Source organism: Chiloscyllium punctatum, chromosome 19 (genome assembly GCF_047496795.1).
Source record: "Chiloscyllium punctatum isolate Juve2018m chromosome 19, sChiPun1.3, whole genome shotgun sequence".
Lineage (NCBI taxonomy): Eukaryota > Metazoa > Chordata > Chondrichthyes > Orectolobiformes > Hemiscylliidae > Chiloscyllium > Chiloscyllium punctatum.
The window spans coordinates 7,198,603-7,223,104 of NC_092757.1; positions in this window are offsets into that span (position 1 = coordinate 7,198,603).

Sequence of the window (24,502 nt, forward strand, 5' to 3'; positions counted from 1 at the left end):
CGATCACATTGCTTTGGGTGTGGTGTCACATGTCGGCCTGACCACGTAAAGATAACAGATTTCCTTCCACGAAGGACACAAGTGGGGCAGGTGTTTGTTTTTATTTGAGAATTGACAATCTTTCATTCGATTGCTAATCCAAATACTCCATTGAATTCAAATTCCACCATCTAATATGGTAGGATTCAGGTCTAGATCTATTCATTAGCTGGGTCCCTGGATTAACAGTCTGAAGATAATAGCACTCGACCATTGCATCCCCAGCATCTAAACTTGTAATGGTACTGTTGCTGTTACTGTGACTGACGTACAGAAAATTGTGCAGTTACATTGTCAACTACTTCCATATAGAACAGAACCGGTAATATTTCAGGTCACAGGGACTGTGCAGAGCTGCAATGTCTTTTTTCAGCAAGGAATAGAAACTGAGGCGAGAAAGCCATTTGTTAACTCTGAGTGGGTGTGACATATATACAGATATTTGACTTGTTCCCATCACTGGAAAGTCAGAGGAGGTTGATGTTTTTCTTGTGTTTGTGTTATCAGCTACTGCAATGATTTAGGGAAACCTGAGGGTCTGGTGTCCCCACTCTGGACAAGGTTTGGGCACTGCATTTTGGAGAGAGTCTGGGTCTACAGAGGCTGCATAGGAAGGAGCAGGACACTACACTATGATTTCTGAGATTTCCACAAATACTTCTCAATGTTGTACCTTTTCTGTGTGCAAAGTGTGAAGCCAGTTAATTTCAACAATGACGTCACAGAGCTGTGAAACCTCTATCAGCACAAACTGTAGTCTCACACCAGGGAGAGGAAAGTACTCAAAATGCCATCAACTGTTTTGGTTCTGCAACTTTCCAGGCAGGAGTGGGTGAACTATCCATTTTGACAGAGTGTGATCCTCTCATGTACTCACAAGGTAACACAGGCCATCTCCGACCAGTGAGCTGAATATGTTGGTTCTGTGTCCACAGAGGAAGGAACAGAAAAATCTTCCTGAAATGTTAAGGAATACGGTGAATGGCGAAAATGTGGAACTGCAAGAAGTTAGAATTATTAAGAGGAAGTACTGCAGAAAAAAAAAACAAAGCTCAGTGTATTGAATATTGGTAAGTTGCTGGACTAAATGAATCATGAATTTAGAGGGCTACTGAGTTAGGGCTGGAGAGTTGTGCTTGCTGGGTATCTCTTTCAGGAGCAGGCACAGACACGATGGGTCAGTGCCCTAAATCTGTACTGTCAGTTCCTTAACTCTATGAGGGAGGGGAAAGTATGTCAAAGCTTTTTATGTTAGGGAAGGAATCCTGCAGACTTGGAAGTAGCTACTGTGACAACAAACATTTAAAACAAGAGCGATATGGAAAACAGCGTACCAACCAATTAATAAATCGATGTCAGTTGTGAGGGAAAATTTTAGAATTTTTTTAGTAATTCATCATAACTAGATCTTTGGAGAATAATTATATGATTTGTGGAGTCAGCCTAGATTTTAGAATGGGAAATCATTTTTGATACGGCACTTGGAGTTTGTGGAGGATGTTGATTCTGACATCGACAAATGAGAACCAATGGGAAGAGTGTATTTGAATTTTCAGGAGGTTTTTGTCAGGTAAGTGAAGAACATTATACTCCTTGTGTTGGGGTGAATATGCTATATGGATTGAGAATTGGATAATGGGGAGAATGCAGAGAGTAAGATTCTGCTCTGGACTAAAGGTCATTGCTCATAGGGTATCCCACGTATCATTGCTTGGAGCACAGCTGTTCTCAAGGCAAAGAAATGATTTGAATGTGAGCAACGAATGCAGTTCTTTTCATTTAGTATTTATTAGAAGTTGAGAAGTTGGGGAATGCAGTTATCACTTACACTATTCAGATTAGCCAGCAAGTAATCAGGACAGTAAATGGTACGTTGTCCTTCATTATAAAATGATTCAAGTGTTGGAGTAAATTCATCTTCCTGCAGTTGTAGAGTGTTGCTTGGACAGTATTTCGGCCACTGATTACAGATTCTCTCTCTTTTATAAGGAATGATTACATTGCGACTGAAATAGTGCAAAATACTTTCACCAGAATTATTCCTGGGATGATGGTACCGTGAGGAAAGTGTGAGGAAAATGAGTGTTTAATACGTGACGCTGAGAGAAAATAACAGGCTTTTACTACTAAAATTGAAGATTAGGGACAAACACTCATTTTGTCAAGAAAAAGACAGTGATCATGTGATAAATTACATTTTTCCATGATATTTGATTCCCAATAGTTCACATCCCTGCCCGTAGCCCCCATGTTGGTTGAGAGGCAGCTCCAGGCTCTAAATGAACTCTCGATGTCTCAATGTGCAGTTGGTGTGAATCTGCATTGTTCACAAGTCTGTGAGCAGCCACAGCACCTTATTCCTGAAAGAGTTAGCCATTCCCACCAGGTTGTAATCTCCATCGAAATACCAGTCTGTCTTCTCGGATAGAGAAGCTTCAAATTACAGCTTATAAATTGCTCCTACATGGAGCAGGGAACAGGGACGGATTCGTACAGTCCCGACCATGTTCGAGGAGGCTTCACATGGTCCAATTAGATGGTCAGAAAACATGATTGTAAATTTCAGCTCAATATTGGAGAAGAGGCAAGCTGCTAGAAAAGTCACGGTTTAATGCTTCCTCTCTTCCCTTGTTCCTTCTCACAGCAACGTGTAAGAGGTGAAAATTCATCAGTAATCTTTAGCACTTGTGAAGCACACCAGTTGAGGATTCATTGGAATCTCCACACTGCCTGAAGGAAAGGGAATTCAGCCAAATCCAACTGTTCCAGGAAGGAATTCGATTGCCAGCAGCTTGTGTGAGCAGAATGACCTCAGAGACATAATGCAATTTAATATTTCCTTTTGTCTTGAATTTAACTTTTGCTACGAATATTGTGTGATCTTCAGAGAATGTCTCCACTTCTAACCGGAAGAATTGGCAAACACATTGAAACAGCTGAAGAAAGCTACCTTGAGGATGCAGGCAGAGATGTCCTGTGATTGAAATGATTGATCCACAACAACCGCAAATATCTTCCCTTGTCCTCTGAATGCCTCTAACCAGTAGGGAGTTTACAGTTCATTTCTATTAAATTCCATTCTGTTCGGAGTTCCAAAATGCCATCCACAGTTAAATCCTGCCTTGCTATCCGGGCCAGTCACTCTTACCGCGTGTTTATATCTTTTATTCATGTGACTAGGTCACGGTGTGTTTGTGAGGAGTGTTTCATTCTCACAGAGTCGTGACTATCGGGACTTTTGTATTCCAGAGACGTAGGGGAGGTAGATCACTAAGATATTTTGAAGGGGGCATAATGGATATATGAGGCATCAGAATATTGAGGGCTGCAGTGATTGAGCATACGAGAGAATTTGTGGCTTTTGCAGATCAGCTATGATCACATTGAAGGGAAAGATAGACCTGAAGGGCTGAACGATGTATTCACGTATCTGATGTTCTGTCATTCTGTTATTGGGAAGTTATTTGCCTGAAAATTCTGTTATTGGATGTTGCAGTCAGGAAGACGAGAGGAGTTTGTGGGCCATCTCTGGGTGAGGTATGCGCGCTGTATTTACAGTGAATCTGAATCGGTAATATGACCAAGAAATGAAGACAGTTCTGTAAAGACAGAGGAGTGAGATGTTTCACACCGTCACCTACCCTTTCTTTTTCCAAGAATATTTTCCAACGCCATGTCAAACTGTGTGTGACAGTCTTCATCCGCTGAATGTTCACCGCTCTTTCTGTGCACCAGATTTGAAAGGTTCAGCGGAACAGAGGAACAAGGGACTGAGGAGAAGGGTTGGTCATTAGACACTTTGAGCCTTCTCCACCAGGCACTAAGATTGTGGCTGATCAAGTTGTAGTCTCAGCCTCACCTTCCTGTTTTTGGTTAATTGTCGTTTGCCATCCAAGGTCTAAGTAGCAGGGCTTTGAATAAATGCAAACACAGGCACCACAAATTTCTCGGGAAGAGCATTCCCACGCAAACAACCCTTTGTGAATTTCTCCTCATCCCTGTTCAGACTGGGTTTGGAGAGGTCTCTGTTTCATTTTTTACTCCAGCTCCTCCATTGGTCATGACACATTTTAAATGTAACTACGTTGGTGATATGGCCAATGATATAGTTCTCAGACTAGGTCAGATTTGCGAGGCACAAGTCAGGTAGATATCTTTAATTTGGTAAAGTAATTTACCAAAGAATACTTACTCAAGCTATGATGGAAAGATACATGACAAGCAGTGTGGACAAATATTTGCATTAATATTTATCTTTCAATGTATACTGAGACGCAGTATGTATACACAGAAACATACACCTACACAGACACATACACTGAGACAGTCACAGTGTCACACACACAGGTGCACATAGATACACAAACACATGCATTAAGACAAACAGAATAAAACTCTGCAGAATATCAGCTTGAAATAGCTTTTCGTAGCAAAAGTTAAATTCACGACAAAAGGAAATATTAAATTGCATTATGTCTCTGAGGTCATTCTGCTCACACAAGCTGCTGGCAATCGAATTCCTTCCTGGAACAGTTAGATTTGGCTGAATTCCCTTTCCTTCAGGCAGTGTGGAGATTCCAATGAATCCTCAACTGGAATGCTTCACAAGTGCTAAAGATTACTGATGAATTTTCACCTCTTACACGTTGCTGTGAGAAGGAACAAGGGAAGAGAGGAAGCAATAAACCGTGACTTTTCTAGCAGCTTGCATCTTCTCCAATATTGAGCTGAAATATACAATAATGTTATCTGACCACCTAACTGGACCATGTGAAGCCTCCTCGAACATGGTCGGAACTGTACGAATCCGTCCCTGTCCCCTGCTCCACGTCAGAGCAATTTATAAGCTGTGATTTGAAGATGCGTTCGTATGTGTCCCCATAACCTTGTCCAATAACTTCATGTCTTTGCACTATCTGTGTTCAAATGATTACATTTTTCTCTTAAATTTGAATTCTTAATTCTAGTTTGCCACACCAGAGGAAATGCCCATCAGACACGCACCTGATACACTCTCCCCAATATCTTATATGGTTCAATATGAAAATCTCTCATTCTCTACCCTGAAGTGCTCTGGGAGAGGTTTATAAAATCATGAGGGGCATGGAAATGGTGAATAACCAAGGACATTTTCTGCGTTGGGGAAGTTCAAAACTAGAGCACACAGATTGAAGGTGATGGGGAAAACTTTAAATGAGATAAAAGTGGTAACCTTTTCTCGGAGTGTATGGAATGAACTGTCAAATCAAGTATTGGAAGCTGGGAAAATTACAACATTTAAAAACAACATTTGGATGAATACGTGAATAGGAAAGGTTTAGAGGGATATGGGTCAAGTGCTGGCAAATGGGATGAGATTAATATAGGACATCTGGTTGTCATGGACAAGGTGAACCGAAAGGTCTGCTTCTTTGCAGTATGACAGAATAAGGCCTTCTTTCCAGGAACAAGTACAGTGAAACATCTGACAGAGCTTCTAAATCAATTGAGTATATTTATTTTGTCAGTTTAGGGAATCATTACTACACACAATACATAAAATGTGGCCGCGGAAAGCTCATGTACAGATGCAGCAAAATGTTCTGATGGCCTTTGCATGGAGTAGAATCATTCCATATACTTTCCTAATCGTTTACTGCATCGGCATACTAACCTTGTGTGATGTATGTACTAGCATGCACAAATCCCGTTGTAACACTGAGTTTTGTGATCTCCCTCGTTTTAAGTAGTTTACTGTTGTTTTACCCTTTTGTCACAGCATAAACTTCATTAGCCCAGGTTATACTGTTTCTGTTGATGGTTTACGCATTAACGTCGCCTGTCTCTATCCCATTACAGACTCTCTACCTCCACTTGACACTTCATTGAATGACTATCGTGGTGGCCAAGCTAATTGGGCTCCAGTCCAATCAGTCCTCACATCCAAATCATTGACAGGTCCGAAATAGTTGTTGATCTTGCACTGATCTCTAAGGCACTCCACCAAGTTGAAGTTTACCAAACTGAAAATAAACATCAATCCCTACTGTCTATTTTCTGAGAGTTACCCAGGGTTCTCTGTTCTTATGTAGCAGCCTCGAAAGTTTGGATGGCCTCCTCCTGTGCTGTGTAATGTACTCAAATGGCTGAATGACTTTATCATCTTCCTTTGAAAATCCTTAGAGGGCAGAAAGGTCTCCTCGTGTCTCATTGCTGACGGGCTGAATGGGAACTGCCTCTCATTCTGTAAAAGCAACGAGAGTTTTAGTGAGAGAAGAAGACATGGGTTAGGAGCATCAGTTTGCCTTTCAGCCCCATGCGTCTGCTGCTCCATTCAGAATGCTCATTGTTGATGTGATTGTGACTAAACATCCATTTCCTCTCTGTTCCCAAAGAACATGGATTCTTTTGTTCATCAATGATCTATGTAACGAAACTTCGAATGTTTACACTAACCCAGTCTTCACTGCTCCTTGATATGGCAACACTAGAGATCACACAACCCTAAAGAGAAAGGAACATCCCTGTCTCAGTCTGAAATGGGAATGCCCTTATTCTTAAAATGTGTCCCCCTCAAGCCAATCAACACATGTTTGACACAAGGACTCGACAATTAGAAACAGATATAGACCATTCAAATCCTCGAACCTGTCCACAATTCCTGTAACACTTGACAATCAAATACTTAACAAATTTATCCTCAATCGAAGTTAGATTAATTCCAAATACCATAAACCCACAAGAGTGGAGGAAATTAGGACATTGTACAGTGCAGCACAGTACAGCCCTTCAGCCGTCTTTGTTGTGCCAACCTTTTTATCCTCGTCTAAGATTAAACTAAACTTCATACCCTTCGTTTTATCATTATTTATTTGTCTATCCCAGAATTGTTTGAATATCCCTAATGTATCTGATTCTATTACCATCGCTGGCAGTGCATTCTATGCACCTACCACAACCTGCATCTGACATCTCCCCGAAGCGTTCCTCGAATCACTTTAAAATTCTGCTCCCTGCGTGATAGCCATTTCCACCCTGGGAAAGAAGTCTCTCGTTGTCCACTCTATCCATGTCTCATCATTATTCACAGCTGTATTAAGTTAGCTCTCATTCTTCTTCACTCCAATGAGAAAAGCCTAACTCACACAAAAATTCTTCATAAGACATTCCCTCCCGCGCAGGCAACATCCTGGTAAATCATGTCTGCTCCCTCTCGAAAGCTTCTAATTTCTTCCCATAATGGGGCTACCAGAACTCAACACAATGCTTCATGTGTGGTCTAGCCAGGGCTTTATAGAGTTACAGCATAATCTCGTGGCTCTTCAACTCAATCTCTCTGTTAATGAAAACCAACTCATCACACTCCTCTTAACACCACTATCAACCTGAGTGGCAACTTGGTGATACCTATGGATGTGGGCCCTAAGATCCATTTGTTCCTCTACATGGCCAAGAATGCTACTTTTGACCCTGTAATCTGTATTTGAACACGACCTTCCAGAATGAATCACTGCAGAAAATAGGAAATTGGAGCAGAATGAAGCCATTTAGCCAATCGGATCTGCTGTGCTGTTTGATCACGGGTAAAATGTTGCACAGCCGCATTCTTTTGCATTCCCGAACTGATCAATTGATTCCCTTATTAATGAAAACCCTTATCTTAAACATTCCCTTAACTTAAAGAACTTATTTTTTCTCTGTGCAGGAGTGTGCATGTGTTAGTGTGCAAGTGTTCATATCTGTATCCATATGTGTTGTGTATTTAATGTGTCTATGTATGTTTGTGTGTATCTCTGTCTGCATATCTGTGAAATGTGGCCTTTGTGGTTTTTGTGGTAAATTCAGTGAAATTGAGATCAACACCCTCCCCCCTTCTCACATCTCTATTGTCTGTCAATGTTAAGTGTACAGTCATACGATGTCACCCTGTGCTGGCATCCCCATGCCACTGCACAAGAGTCAGATTTTTCCTCTCTCAGAGGACATCAAATTCTGTGAATCTCTCACATTGTGTAGTTGTTTGGGTTTTCAATTATCGCCTTTTGAAGCACAGATCAGTTTCATCTGATACCTAACGATGTTTTTCCTGAGATATTACCACCCTCATTGGGTTCATATCAGGACTTTTCAATCGTTTCTCACTTATAATTTGTAAGAGTGCATTACAAAAGATTTCAAGTTAAAGAACGTGCAATAAACGCATTATAATCACCTTACAAATGTTTCCATCGACCTTCATTGGATGCAGTTGCAGCGGAAATACTCTTTATTGTGTACACTCTGTTTCACGAATAATCTTCAAAGACAAACCACTTCCACATTGTACAATGAGCATAGACAATACTCTGCATGAGCATTCTCCACTCTTAGGGTCCTCAGTACAATTACGATCCTTGCTATACTTGCCTATATGTGTGTGTGCGGATGTGTGTGGTGATGGTGCTGTCAGTTTGGATGATGTTGTGAACTGGTTCCCTCCCAGACTAAAACTCTGATGTTGGAAAGTGAGGTCTGCAGATGCTGGAGATCAGAGTCCAGAGTGTGGTGCTGGAAAAGCACAGCAGGTCAGACAGCCTTCGAGGAGTAGGAAAACCAACGTTTTGGGCCGGTACACTTCATCAGGAATGCCGTCGATGTAGTAGAGTGTGAAGGCCAGCAGAGGGGGCATTGCCTAACTTAAAACACCACAGAGGCTGACAGATCCGCTTTGCACACGGATACACACAGAGACACGCAGGTACAGAGAGAGACGAATGGAGACACGCCAAGACACACAGAAATGAATACAGATACACAGACACACACACAGAAACTGATGCAGTCACACTGATAATAATGCAGGCACACAGAGCCACATACCGATACGCTGATGCGCAAGCACACACAGAATCACAGTCATCAATACAGACATACGACACACACAGTGACACACTGATGTTTATGCAGACATGGAAAATCTGCCAATATTTACTTTTTCACGTGGTGACTTTCTCAATATTTCACTTGCTCTGTGTGGTATATGCCAATATTTCTGTTTCACTGCAGGAAATCCTCTGAACCTTCTCTATAGCTTCCACATCTTTTCTATGACAAGGCGACCAGAAGTGAACACAATCTTCCACGTGTGGCAATGAACCCTTCTGCTAATTAAACCAAACAGCCAGAAAGCTCAACTCGTCTCGTAAGCTGTTAAAGTATGAGTGCCAAATCCGTAATTCCACTCTATAAGGATAAATAACATCAATTTATCCCTTAACTCTAAAAGTGAACATAGAAAAATATCTATTCACAACTCTAACTCCATTTTTCTCTGAATTGATTGGTATCTGCCTCCAACTTTATAACAACATAATGTTCCAATAAGAAAAGCCCGTATTAAAATTACATCAACTTAATTTCAAAACCGCACAGCATCTGTCATCTCCAGTGTCCTCGTTCTTTCAGCTAAAGATCTCCCTGGTTTGTCTTCTGAATTTTAGTGCAGGAATGTTTCATACAAAAACGGTATCTTTGAAAGAGAGAGTTTTGCATGGCACTCTCTCTCCAGATGGCAGTTACTCTCAGTCCAACTCTCGAACTGCCTGCCTCTTTTATCCCCCTCAACATTGGATCATCTCATTGGTTGGATGTTGGCAAAACAATAAATTCAAAATTGAATGACTTTAGTTTACTGGGGCATAATTTAGACGGATTGGTTAAATTCGAATTGTTGTCAAAAGAGCAACCAAAATTCAAGGTATCTGTTTTGCGGCATGCTTTATATCTTCCAGCCTACTCTGAGACTGCTCGCTAGTCATATGACAGGTGCTTGCAAGTTCCTAGTGCAAAACAACAGTCACTCTCGCTTCAAAGGTACTAAACGCACCTTCAACTTCATAACAGTGATTTAATCCGGGCTTTATAGAGCTGTAGCTTAACCTCACTACTCTGAAACTCAGTTCCCCAGCTTGAGAAAGCCAACACAATATATACTTTCTTAACGACCACATCAACCTGGGTCAAGATTAGGATGGTGTTGGAAAAGCACAGCAGGTCAGCCACATCTGAGGAGTAGGAAATTCGACGTTTTAGGCAGGAACCCTTCATCATCTACTCCTTAGATGCTACCTGACCTGCTGTGCTTTTCCAGCACCACTCTAAACTTGAGTCTGATCTCCAGCATCTGCAGTCCTCTCTGTTGCCAATTTGACATCAACCTGGGTGGCAACTTTGAGGGATGCCTGGATATGGACCCCAAGATCCCTCTGTTCCTCCGCACTGCCAAAAATAGTGCCTTTAACTCAATATTTTACATTCAAATTCGACCTTCCAAAGTGAATGATTTTACACTTTACCAGTTTGAACTCGATCTGCTACTCATCAGCTCAGTTCTGAGTCCTATGAATGTTCCGTTGCAACCTACAAAATACCTCAACGTTATCCAGAACTCCACCAACATTTGTGTCATCGGCAAACGTACTAACCCACTTCCTCATCCAAGCCATTTATAAAAATCGCAAAGAGCAGAGATCTTAAACCGATCCTGCGGTTCACTACTCATCACAGAGCTCCATACTGAATGCTTTCCATCTACTACCACCCTCTGTCTTTTATAGGCCCGACATTCTGCATCCAGACAGCCAGATTTACCTGTATCCCATGCCTCCATACTGTCCGAATGAGCCTACCGTGGATAAATTTATCAAACGCCTTGCTTAAATCCATATGCACCAGATCCATTGATCTACCTTCATAAATTAGTTTTGTCACATCCTCAAATGATTCAATACAATTCGTGAGGCATGACCTGCCTCTCACAAAGGCATCCTGACTATCTGAATCAAATGATGTTTTTTACAAGTAATCATAAATCATGTCTCTCAGAATCCTCTCCATTACTTTGCCCACCACTGTCGTAAAACAGATTGGTCTATAACTCCCAGGATGATCCCTATTCCAATCCTTGAACAAGTGAATAACATTTGCCAGCGTCCTTTCATCTGGCATGATTCCAGTGGACAGTGAGGATGCAAAGATCATTGCCAAACGTGCATCAATCAGTTCCCTCGCTTCTTGTAGCATCCTTGCTTATATTCCGGCTGGCCAAGGAGATTTATCTATCGTTGTATTTCTGAATTTATTCATCATTTCCTCCTGTTCTAGCATTCGGCCGGTTTCACGCTGTCCCCATAAAATTCAATGCTCCTCTCAGTAGTGAATACTGAAGACAAGTATTCATTCAGGACTTCCCCTACATCCTCCCACTCATGACGCAAATTCACTCCACAATCTGTGATGAGCCCTACCCTCACTCTGGCCGTCCTCTTGTTCCAGACATAAGTGCAGAATGTCATAGATCTTACCTTAATCCTACCCACCAAGGCTTTTTAAAGCCCGCTTCTACCTCTCATGAGTTCATTCTTCAGTTCCTTCCTGGCTAATTTGTAACCCTCCAGAGCCCTGCTTGATCCTTGCCTCCTCAACCTTGTTTAAACTTCCTTCTTCCTTTTGACTAGATGTGCTACATCCCTTGGCACAATGGAAGTATGAAGCTGTAAATGGATGGAAACTGCATATCCTATCACTTCCAGCATGGGCAGTGATCTAACACAGTGTTTACTGAACAATGTACTGGGGTGGTGGATGCAGCACCAACTGCTCAGCTTTACAGAGCAATTCACTGTTATACACTGCACATCCCCCATGGACTTGTGGTCTGCACTGTCTGTACAGAGTACTGGATTGTATTGAGCTGTACACTAGCCTGGTCCGTACTGTGGTCCATGCTAAACAGATATCTCATCTGGATTATGGTGTCTGATTCTGTGAGGCAGATTGGGCATCTGATATAAATGACTATTTGAGCTAATCTCTCGGCATATTTATTTTATGTTCTTATTCTTGCTATTGGACCCCACCCCCAAAGTCTGATTCCTCCACCTTGCCCAATTTCTCGGAGAAGATGCACACTTATTCAATTTGCCAGTCAAGTCGTCATCCATTTATAACATGAATACCCGACCTTCTGTACCTTAACCTAACAGTTCATGCTCATATCACTGGATTTCAGGGGAATTCACTATCAAGCTCAGACACAATGTGCAAGATGTATGGCTTCTGCTGTCCTGTATGTTCCGCCTGTGGGTCCTAATTGGCTCCTTAGTGTATTGAGAGCTGGCATTGTGTAGCCGTGTTTGTTCAGAACTCTTCTTCCCATGAGGCATGTGGGACACCAGACACAATGCTTATGGTTATAAAAAGGCCCTGACCAAAATAGCCAATAAGCCCGTGTCTCCATGGTTCAAAAAGGGCCGCCACGTCCTATCAAAAAGTTCCATTTTCGAGTGCACAATGATTGTATGGAAGGTCAGGGGTATGTGCTCCACAACTAACCTATACAACACCGAGAATTCTGGGGGACATTCCGACACCCACTTCATCAGCATGTTCTTCCTCGCACAAAATGAAAGAATACTGAGCAATCTCTTCCGAAAGATGGGTGCTTATGCAAACCAAAGAGGAGGGATACCAGATCTATCTTGACCTCGGTTCCCAAGACCCCTTCCAAACCACTCACTATAGCGCCACAGTACCTACAAACTTTGTGGCATGACCACAAGCAATGAGTAGGAGTAACAACATCTGTTTTACATTTGGGCACATTGGGACGCTCCTGTTTTAAGTTTGGCAAGCCAATCCGATGCGAAATAAAACCTGTGGAGCACCTTCAGGTGCATAGCTTGCGTTCTATTGTAATTCAAAATCTTCCAGGCAATCTCCCAAATATTTGCCCACTCCTCTTGTGAAGATGTTTACTCCCAAATGCTGAACACAAATTCCACACAACCGCTCGATGTCCTTTGAGGCACTACCTCCTATTAAATGCGAGAGGAGGCTGACCGAGAGAGGGCCCGTGGACTGAAGCACTCTCATCGCCATATTCGACTGGTAGGGACTAACCATTTTCTGTATAAAATCTTAATCTCTAAGTAACAAAAGAGGTCCGTCGTAGATAGCTCATATTTCTTGCTCAGCTGCTCCAAAGACATCATTCCCTCCCCGTCAAATAACTTTGCCAAACACGAAACTCCTCTGGATTCCAGAGCAAAATTCGAGTATCCACCAATCCTACAATGGGAGTAAAAGGGGAAGGGTTTTTTTTTTGTAAATTGCACCCACCTTGTTGCATCATTCTCCATGCTTTAACTGTGTTAAGGTTGATTGGATTTCTGCAATGGTCTATATCAGTCCGCATCTTGTTCATGAACAACAGATTAATGAGGAGACATTTTGCCTGGGAGGCATCGATGTCCAACCACATTGACCACGAGTATTGGCAATCCCAATCAGCCACATAGGCTAGGAGGGAACTCAATTGGTATTTGGTAAAGTGCGTAAAATCCACATCCCTCAGCCCCCGTGGAAACTGCAATTGGGTGAGCTCCATAAGAGGCCGCTCGTGATGCCAAATAAAAGATCCAAGCCGACTGTAAAGCTCCGTATAGGCTGCCTGGGCAGCATGAAAAGGTGCATTTGCATGGGATATAATAAATGAGGAAGTATATTCATTTTGACCGGAGCTATTCTACCCAACCAGGATACTGGAAGATCCGCCCAGCACTGACGGTCCTGCCTTATGTTCTCGAGCAATTGCAGGAAGCTAGGTTTATCGAATTGATTGAAGGCCAGGGTGATAACAATGCCTAAATGCAGGAAACCTCCCTTTGACCATCTGAAAGGGAATCGGATTCCACTTCCAAGATCGGGTACTCTAATAAGGCCTCCGACAAGCATGGTCTTCGATTTCATAAAATTGATTTTATATGCCAAGAAAGATCCAAATACATTAATCACTTGGAGCACAGATATCATCGAGTTAGTTAGAAAGTGAAGAACGTCATTTGCATAAAGTGTGATCTTATGCCATCCTGATCCTACCTCCATGGCAGTAATATTGTGGTCCCTCCGGATGGGCTCTGCCAACAGCTCAATCACCAATGCAAATAGTAACGGTGGAAGAGGACATCATTGACGACTGCCTCTGCCATTGCTAAAATTGTCAGACCTTATACCATGAGAGAGATCCGCTGCTTTATAACTAGATAATACTGTCACCCACCTGGCAAAGGCCCTTCCAAGGCCAAAGCATTCCAGGATATAAAAGAGGTCCGGCCACTCCACCCGGTCAAATGTTTTCCCTGCATTCACTACCAAGCCTGGAATCAACCCTTGCTGGCACACCTGAACAATATTAACACTCTCTTATTATTATTAGACGACCTGTGAGCCCTAATAAAACCTATCTGGTCCTATTTCACAATGAAGGGCAAGACCTTCTTCAGCTTCAAAGCCAGCATTTTCACCAAAAAATATTAAAGTCCACGTTTAATAAGGATATAGGCCTTTATGAAGTGCAATCCTCTGGAGAATAAGAAAAATATTTCCTTCTCTTGGAGAGGATGGGAGGCAGGCCTGACTGTATGAAGAATTGTACATATCCAACATTGGCCCAGTCAGCATGTCTACGAACTCCTTTTAAATCTCCCTCTAAAATACATCTGGGCCCGATACTTTACCACTCTGGAGCTGCCTCATGGCCTCCTGTATCTTGTGGCATGTCGGAGGGGCATTTGAAAGAGACACCTGCTCTGAAGTTACACCTGGGAGGGCCAGGGTCCTAAATAAGGGCTTCATTGTCGCCAATCTGTCCTTACAGCCCTCTGACTGGAAGAGCCCAGAAAAGTACTTCATGAATGCTGCAGTAATCTTTCTGGGATCGCAGGCGATTTTAACAGCACAAGCGCTAATGGATGTGATAGACTGGGGGCACTCTTCTTTCTGGCCAAGTATGCCAGATATCGACCCGAATTATTACCATACTCGAGTACCCTACGTTTCAGAAATGAAATCGCTCTCTTTTCTGTCTGGGTGAGCGCAGCGTTCAGAGCAGCCCGGAGCATTGTAATCTGCTGCAACTTAGTTACAGACGGTCTGTCAAAATACGCTCTGTCAACTGCTGCTCTCCCTTCTACCTCTTCCGTGTCGCCGAGTAAGAAATAATCAAACCCCTTGCATAGGTCTTGGCAGTCTCCCAAAGCACCGTCAGATTACTGGCCATCCAAATTGATGCACAAAAATTTTAAAATCCCATGAAAATTTTTCAAAAAAAGAACAAATCGTAGCAGGACTTATACACTTAATGGCAAGGTGCTAGGAAGTATTGCTGGACAAAGAGACCTTGGAGTGCAGGTTCATAGCTCCTTGCAAATGGAGTCGCAGGTAGATACGACAGTGAGAAAGGTGTTTGGTATGCTTTCCTTTTTCGGTCAGAGTATTGAGTACAGTAGTTGGGAGGTAATGTTGCAGCTGTACAGGACATTGGTTAGGCCACTGTTGGAATATTACGTGTAATTCTGGTCTCCTTCCTATCGGAAAGATGTTTTGAAACTTAAAAGGGTTCAGAAAAGATTTACAAGGATGTTGCCAGGGTTGGAGGATTTCAACGACAGAGAGAGACTGAACAGGCTGGGGGCTGTTTTCCCTGCAGCGTCAGAGCCTGAGGGGTGACCTTATAGAGGTTTACAAAATTATGAGGGGCATGTATAAGACAAATAGATAAAGTCTTTTCCCTGGGGTCGGGGAGTCCAGAACTAGAGGCCATAGGTTTATGCTGAGAGTGGGAAGATATAAACGAGACCCAAGGATCAACTGTTTCACGCAGAGGGTTGTAGCATATGGAATGATCTGCCACAGGATGTGATGGAGGCTGGTACAAATACAACGTTTAAGAGGCATTTGGATGGGTATATGAATAGGAAGAGTTTGGAGGGATATGTGCTGGGTGCTGGCAGGTGGGACTAGATTGGGTTGGGACATCTGGCCAGCATTTGTGGTTTTGACCGAAGGGTCTGTTTCCATGCTGTACATCTCTACGACTCTATGACAAGCTATCCTTCAGGAGGAAGGTATCCATGCACAACCACTGTGAGCCTGACCCATCACCACCATCCTAAACCTCCATGTACACTGTCGCATGATCAGAAATGGCTATGGTCCCAATTCTACAAGACAGCACTGAATTCAAAAAGGCCAATGGGGCAAAAACGTGTCAATCGTAGTTTGGCACTGATTTGGGTTAGGTAAAATGGTGAAGTCCCTCCCCGAAGGGTGAACAATCTCCACACATCCACCAAGCCCAGCTCCCTGTTTAGATCCACCAGCTGCCTAGATTGCAGGGAAATATCGTCGAGAACCCGTAAGACCCTATCCACCTTGGGATCCATATATTGGTTAAAGTCTCCCCCTAAAATTGTATGACGCCCCCCAAGGGCCATCAACCTGGAGAGTGCATCCGTTAATTTGAAGGGTGTACCAGGGGCAAGATGGAGGACGGGAAAACTTTCTGGCGGTAAGAGCTGCTCCTTTTTTTGAGGTTATTCAGATGCTGGAGGTGATTTCCTCGAATTCCAGGAGCAGCAATTAGTTTTATAGCTGTTGCATTGTTTCGGAACTTTGGGGAAAAAGAAACAATGTCACAACAACAACAGTTTCAAAAGCGGGAAGAACAGACAAAAGAAGCACATGGTGAGGGTGAAGTTCACAACACAGAATCAGATCAGTTTACCGTTGTTTTTATTCTGTACAATAGAAAAGCTGCAGTCGTGAGTATAGCGGGTTCTTTCTTGATCGGATGTTTTTTGGAGATAAGTCTCTTGTTTCAACTTAAAATAAAAGCCATAGCTATTAATTTAACCTGGTGCAGTGTTTTGTAGAGGAATAAGACGGCATTATATTGTGGGTCTGTAAATTGGGAAGGAGCAAAACTGGCATTTGCAGTGATATGTACTTCTTGTCAGATGTGGGAGTTTAAAGAGAGTTTACGGGTTACTGCGGATTATATCTGTCATAAATGCTGTTGGATGCGAGTCTTACCAGATCAAATGGATCGGTTGGAGTGACAGTTAGAAACGATGAGGAATTTGCAACTGCAACAGTATGTGATGGATGGCAGTTATAAGAAGGGGGAAAGTCTCAGATACAGTCACATAGATGGGTTAACTCCAAGAAGGGTAAGAGAGGTAGGCACCAGGGCAGGAGTCTTTTGTGGATGTACCCAATTCAAACAGGTATGCTGTTTTGGAAAATTTAGGTGGTGCTGGATTCTCACGAGAACGTAGCACGAACAGTCAAGTTTCTGTTATTGTGACTGGCTCTAATGCAACGAGTGGTACATCGGCTTCCAAGAGATCAATTGTGTCAGGGGATTCTGTAGTCCGAGGTACAGACAGACGTTTCTGTGGCCAGTTGAGGAAAAGCAGAATGGAGTGTTATTTCCCTGGTGCCAGAATCAAGTATGTCTCAGAGAGTCTGCAGAATATTCTCACGGGGAGAGAGGGTTCAGCGAGAGGTCATTGTCCACATTGGACCAACAAAAAAGGAAGGGAAAAGGTTGAGACTCTGAAGTGAGATTAGAGAGAGTTAGGCAGAAATTCAAAAAGAAGTCCGCAAGGGTACTAATATCTGGATTACTCCAGCGCTACGAGCTAGTGAGGGCAGGGATAGGAGGACAGAGCAGATGAATGCATGGCTGAGGAGCTGGTGCATGGGAGAAGGACTCACATTTTTGCATCATTGGAATCTCTTTTGGGGTAGAAGTGACCTGTACAAGAAGGACAGAATGCACCTATATTGGAAGTAGAGTAATATACTGAAAGGGAAATTTGCCAGAACTGCTCGGGAGGATTTATAGTGGTAAGGGGGTGGGGGTGGGGGGGGGGGGGACTACCGACGGAGATACTGAGGAAAGAGATCAATCTAAGACTGGTACAGTTGAGAACAGAAGTCAATCAAACAGTCAGGGCAGACAGGGACAATGTTGGACTGATAAATTAAACTGTATGTATTCAATGCAAGGTGCCTAACAGGGAAGGCTGATGAACTCTGGGCATGGTTAGGAACATGGGACTGGGATATCATAGCAATTACAGAAACATGGCTCAGGGATGGGCAGGACTGGCAGCATAATGTTCCAGGAAGGATAGAAAGGGATGCAAGAGAGGAGGGGGAGTGGCATTTTTGATAAAGGCTCGCATTACAGCTGTGCTGAGAGAGGATATTCCCGAAAATATATCCAGGGACGTGATTTGGGTGGAGATAAGGAAGAGATGATCACCTTTTTGGGATTGTATTATAGAGCCCCCAATAGTCAGAGGGAAATTGAGAAACAGAATTGTAAGGATATCTCGGTTATCCGTAAGAATAATAGGGTTGGTATAGTAGAGGATTTTTAACTTTCCAAACATAGACTGGGACTTCCAACGTGTCAAGGGTTTAGATGGAGAGGAATTTCTTAAGTGCGTACAAGACAATTTTCAGATTAAATATGTGTATATACCTACTACAGAAGGTGCAAAACTTTACCTAGTCTTGGGAAATATAGCAAAGCAGGTGACTGAGGTGTCAGTGGGGGAGAAATTTGGGGCCAGCGACCATAATTCTATACGTTTTAAAATAGTGCTGGAAAAGGATAGACCAGATCTAAAAGTTGAAGTTCTAAATTGGAGAAAGGCCAACTTTGACGGTATTATGCAAGATCTTTCGAAAGCTGTTTGCAGGCAAATTTTCGCATGTAAAGGGATGGCTGGAAAATAGGAAGCCTTCAGAAATGAGATAACAAGAATCCAGAGAAAGTATATTCCTGTCAAGGTGAAATGAAAGGCTGTTAGGTATATGGAATGCTGGATAACTGAAGAAATTGAGGGTTTGGTTAAGAAAAAGAAGGAAGCATATATCAGGTATAGACAGGATAGATCGAGTGAATCCTTAGAAGAGTACAAGGGAAGTGGGAGCATACTTAAGAGGGAAATCAGAAGAGCAAAAAGGGGACATGAGATAGCTTTTGCAAATATAATTAAGGAGAATGCAAAGGGTTTTTACAAATATATTAAGGACAAAAAGGAAACTAGGGAGAGAATAGGGCCCCTCAAACATCAGCACGTTAGCCTTTGTGTGGAGCCGCAGAAAAGGGGGGAGCTACTAATTGAATATTTTGCATCAGTATTTACTGTGGAAAAGGTATGGCAGATATAAACTGTCGGGAAATAGATGATGACATCTTGCAAAATGTCCAGATTACAGAGGAGGAAGTGCTCGATGTCTTGAAACGGGTAAAGTTGGATAAACCCCCAGGTACTGATCAGGTGTACCCGAATACTCTGTGGGAAGCTAGAGAAGAGATTGCTGGGCCCCTTGCGGAGGTATTTGTATAATCACTAGTCGCACGTGAGGTGCCGGAAGACTGGAGTTTGGCAAACGTGGTGCCACTGTATAAGAAGGGCGGTAAAGACAAACCAGAGTACTATAGACCGGTGAGCCTGACCTCGCTGGTGGGCAACTTGTTGGAGGGAATCCTGAGGAATATTATGTACATGTATTTGGAACAGCAAGGACTGATTAGGGATAGCTACCATTAGTTTGTGCGTGGAAAGTCATGTCGAACAAACTTGATTGAGTTTTTTGAAGAAGTAACATAGAGAATTGATGAGGGCAGAGCAGTGGATGTGATCTATTTGGACTTCAGTAAGGCGTTCGATAAGGTTACCCATGGGAGACTCATTAGCAAGATTAGATATCATGGAATACAGGGGAACTAGCCATTTGGATACAGAACTGGCTCACCTGTAGAAGAGAGAGGGTGGTGGTGGAGGGTTTTTTTTTCAGACTGGAGGTCTGTGACCAGTGGGGTGCCACAAGGATCTATGCTGGGTCCACTACCTTTTGGCATTTACAGAAATTATTTGGATGCGAGCATAAGAGGTACAGTTAGTAAGTTTGCAGATGACACCAAAATTGCAGGTGTCGTGGACGGCGAAGTGGGTTACCTCAGAATACAACAGGATCTGGACCAATTGAACCAGTTGGCTGAGAAGTGGCAGATGGAGTGTAATGCAGATAAATGCGAGGAGCTGCATTTTGGGAAAGCAAATCTTTGCAGGTTTTATATACTTAATGGAAAAGTCCTAGGGAGTGTTGCTGAACAAAGAGACCTTGGAGTGCAGGGTCATTGCTCCTTGAAAGTGGAGTCGCAGGTAGATAAGATAGTGAATAAGGCGGTTTGTATGCTTTCTTTTATTGTTCAGAGTATTGAGTACCAGAGGTGGCAGGTCATGTTGCAGCTGTACTGTACATTGTTTAGACCACTGTTGGAATATTGCGTGTAATTCTGGTATCATTCCTATCGGAAAGATATTGCGAAACCTGAAAGGGTTCAGAAAAGTTTTACAAGGATGTTGCCAGGGTTGGAGGATTTCAGCTACAGGGAGAGGCTGAACAGGCTGGGGCTGTTTTCTCTGGAGCGTCGGAGGCTGAGAGGAGACCTTATAGAGTTGCACAAAATTATGAGGGGCATGGACAGAGTAAATAGGCAAAGTCATTTCCATGGGGTTGGGTAGTCCAGAACTAGAGGCCATACGTTTAGCGTGAGAAGTGAAGATATAAATGAGACCTGAAAGGCAACTTTTCAAGGGTGGTACGTGTATGGAATGAGCTACCAGAGGAAGTGGTGGATGTTGGTACAATTGCAACATATAAGAGACATTTGGATGGGTATATGAATAAGAAGGGTCTCCAGGGATATGGGCTGGGTACTGGCAGGTGGGACTAGATTTGGTTGGGATATCGAGTCGACATGGATGGGTTTGACCGAAGGTTCTGTTTCCATGCTGTACATCTCTATGACTCTATAACTCTCTCCCATGTTCCTCTCTATGTATTAAAGCTTTATGGATCAGAGAAAGCTGAAATTCTTCCTTAATTTGGACAAACAACTGATATAGAAGGTTCTTCTGAATGAGAAAAGCTACTCCTCTACATTTTGAATTAAGGATAAAAATCACACCCAGCCAAGCACTCTCTTCTGTAACGTTAAATGTTCCTTATCGATTAGATGTATTTTTTTCTGGCACCAAGGCTACATCGACCCTTTCTTTTCGAAGGCCTGAAAGCATCAATTGGTGAATGACTCCCGTTTAATGTTTCAGGTGAACCATTTAAACGAGCGGTTAGCCATAACCATCCAAAACAGCCCGTGATCCTCCTGTGAGGAAGGATCCCTTTTATTACGCACTGCGAGAAAGTGGTAAACAGTTCATATAAACTTGAAAATACAACTGCAAAAGCTACCGACTCAAAACTCCTAACAACTCCTTGTACAATGAACCAACATATAACACAAATAAGAGGTGATTCTCCCTCCTTCACCACAGGGAGCGCTCATACTACCCACTAATTCCCATTGGCTCCTACTCGCTGAAGCTGCTCGCCAAACCCAGACAAAACAATCTTTAAAAAGTTACATGTGTCTTACAACAAGTCAATTAGAATTGGGTACTCAACCCGTCCAATCCATATCCAAGGCAGTCCTGGTGAAAAAAAATGTAACCCTCCATCACCACCCCCTCACATCCCCACGAACATTGCCCCCATTCCGTACTAAGAGAAACGAAAAGGAAATTAGAGATAAAAGGATTAATGGGACGGAAGGAAGAAAGGAGAAAAGAGAGAAAGAGAAATGAATGGGACCCCCACATACTAAAAAAAACCAAAACCAGGTAAACGAGGCAAACCACAGAGGAAACAGAGAGAACACGATTGTCCATGCTATCTGAGCTAGCCAATCTATCTTAACGTGTCCAGGAAGTCCTTTACATTTTCTAGTGATTCGAAATTAAACACGGACCCTCCGTGGTTGAAACATAATATTGTCGGGTATCTTACAGTATCCTAAATATTCAATTCCCTCAGCCTCTTTTTCACCCTATCAAATGCCTGCCTCGTGTGGAGCATGGCCATAGATAGGTCCTGGAAAAACATAATTCGTGATCCTTTGGATACAAGAGCCTGTGGATCCTTCCCCAGTGCTGGAGAACCATTTGTTTCTCTCCATAGTGCTGGATTTGACGGGGGCGGGGGTGCTGGTCTCACCCGCGCTTGTGCACTGTGACCTGGTGGGACTGCTCGACCTGCACCCGGCCCGTCTCGAATTCCAGCTTCAAAGATCTACCGAAGCCATTGTTCCGAAAACTGACGGGCTGGCCTTCTTCTTCCCATCCCGCCAGCCCGATCAGGCAGATATTCTTATAATGGCCTCGATTTTCAAAATCGACCTGCTCCCTCCATGCCCAGTACCCGCCATCCCAAGGCCTGGGCCCGACCTGCTGAGGATTCCACTACAGTTTCAGAGGACACTGTCCGCTGCTCATCCTCCATGGCATGTGTCTGAGACGCTTCTGCAGCATGGCCGAGATCGGTTCCAGCCTGGTCTGGGTCTCCTCCATCTCTAAATAAATCTTCTCTCGGAGTTTTACGTACTCCATGACCATGCTCTGCTCTAATGTTAAGTCCCCTGGCAGGTTCGCAGAGGCCGACGCCACGGCCGCGGGTGTATCTGTGGCTGCAGGGCAGTGCCTGTTAGTTACGATCCACGTGGTCCTTTACACTTAGTCATTTTCTTTACTCACTTCAACTGACATACAATACAGGGGATCAGTATTTTTTACCACAATGGGTAAGAAAGAGAATGTGAATGCACCACTTTGTCTGGTTTCAGCTGTCGAGCTGAGCAGGGGAGGTCGCCATTATATTGGATCTCCCCCGAAAATAAATCACCTTTAATGACTTTTCTAAAATGTTGCCGTGGGTCACCTCACAACCGTTGAGAAGTACATGGACCAGCAACAGACTCTCATAACATTCCCGGCTACAGGAATGTGGGAATAATGTATATCTTGCTGTATTTCTGATGGTGCAGAATATCTCCTTCTCTGATTGTATGATTGTGGAAGGGTAGTCATTGAGCAGCCTAAGGTAGAAATTCCTGGGTTCTGAAAACACGTATTAATAAAGGTTATACGACTCAACTGCAATAGCTTCCAAAGGTATGTCATTGCGAAAGTACACGAAAAATAGCTGTTTATTACAATCTGAAACGAGAGAATGGAGAATGGGAAACAGGGAAATGGCGGAACTGTGAAGCAAGTACTTCAATTCTGTCTTCACAGAAGAAAACATCAACAAAACAAAGAAAACACTCCCCGGAACGACGAGGAAACCCAAGTCAGGTGAACAAAAAGAATAGAATGAAATTAGTAAATGCATGGTTTTGTAGAAAATATTAGGACTGAAAGTAATGAACATAGACAACGTCAGCATAAATTTATGAAATGGGAATCATATTTGAGATACTGGCTGGTTAGTTAATTACGGTGAAGTAATGGATGTAATGTATTTGAATTTTTGGAACGTTTTTCGGTAAAGTCCCAAAACTAATGTGCAGCATCACATCTTGTGGAACTGGGGCTAACGTATAGACATGGCCTTAGCACGGCATAGCTCGAAGGAAACAATGAATGGTATGTTTTGATTTCGATTTTGAGTTTACTCTCAGGTGTATTTTAAAGGGTAAACACAAGACATTTGTGCCTCAAACTGGCACCGTTTTAAATAATTTGAATATGGAATATTGAAAAAAAATAAAGGTATAGCTCGAAGAAAGTCCATGGGTCCTGAGTCAGCTCCTTACTATCGGTGACACCTGCATCCACCATCACTGGACATCAGCTTCATCACCATCTGCATCAGAGGCCACCAACATCGAAGTTGCTGATCCTCAGGTGCCATCTTTTGCGCTGGGCCAATACTCTTCCATTACTGCCTTGTCGCCCCCATTGCCAGACCCTCCAATGTCAGAGACATGTCTCTTACTGTTTTTCCCACCTCATCGATGTTGTCATGTTGCCCATCCATCGTCTACTTCATCAACACCAACGCACCACCCAACCAAAACGAAGTCCCCGATCCGCTGGCATCACCTTTTGCTACTGGGCCTACCTCACACACAATGTAAGCAGGGACACACTCTCCTCTGCACTGAGCCCAGCTCAAGGTCAATACACTGTGCTCCACTTGAGACCTCTCGAGGACCATGCCCTGAATCCATAAAGTCTGCATGTTTTGGTTATCGTTGCTGCTGATGTTGTCCAAGCTACAATGTCAGTAAGTGACAGAGAGAAAAGAGAGGCGGAGAAAATAAGAGAAAAAAGCAAGTAAGAGTGTACAAGCCCTTGGAAAGGAGCCCTTGAACCAGAAATACCAGAATAAAAGGACCATTTTATTGGAGACGAAGGCTCATGGTGTATCACAGGGATCGGGGATTGAGCCCCAACTATTACTAACACAAATCCAACATTTGGTTGTGGGAACCAACTGCAATATTTCCCAGCCTGCTGACAGCACTAAACCATGTTGGAATGTCAGTTGGTGAGGAGGATGTAGAAAATCTCAAAATTGATTGAGATAAGTGGAGTGAATGTTAGGCAGATGTAGAGCAGTATGGGTAGATGTGACGTTGTGTGATTCATTGGATAAATAGAACAGCAGCCGACCATTTGAAAATGGATTGGTTCTAAAATGTTGATCTATAAAGGGACTTATGTTCCTTTATTTGTTT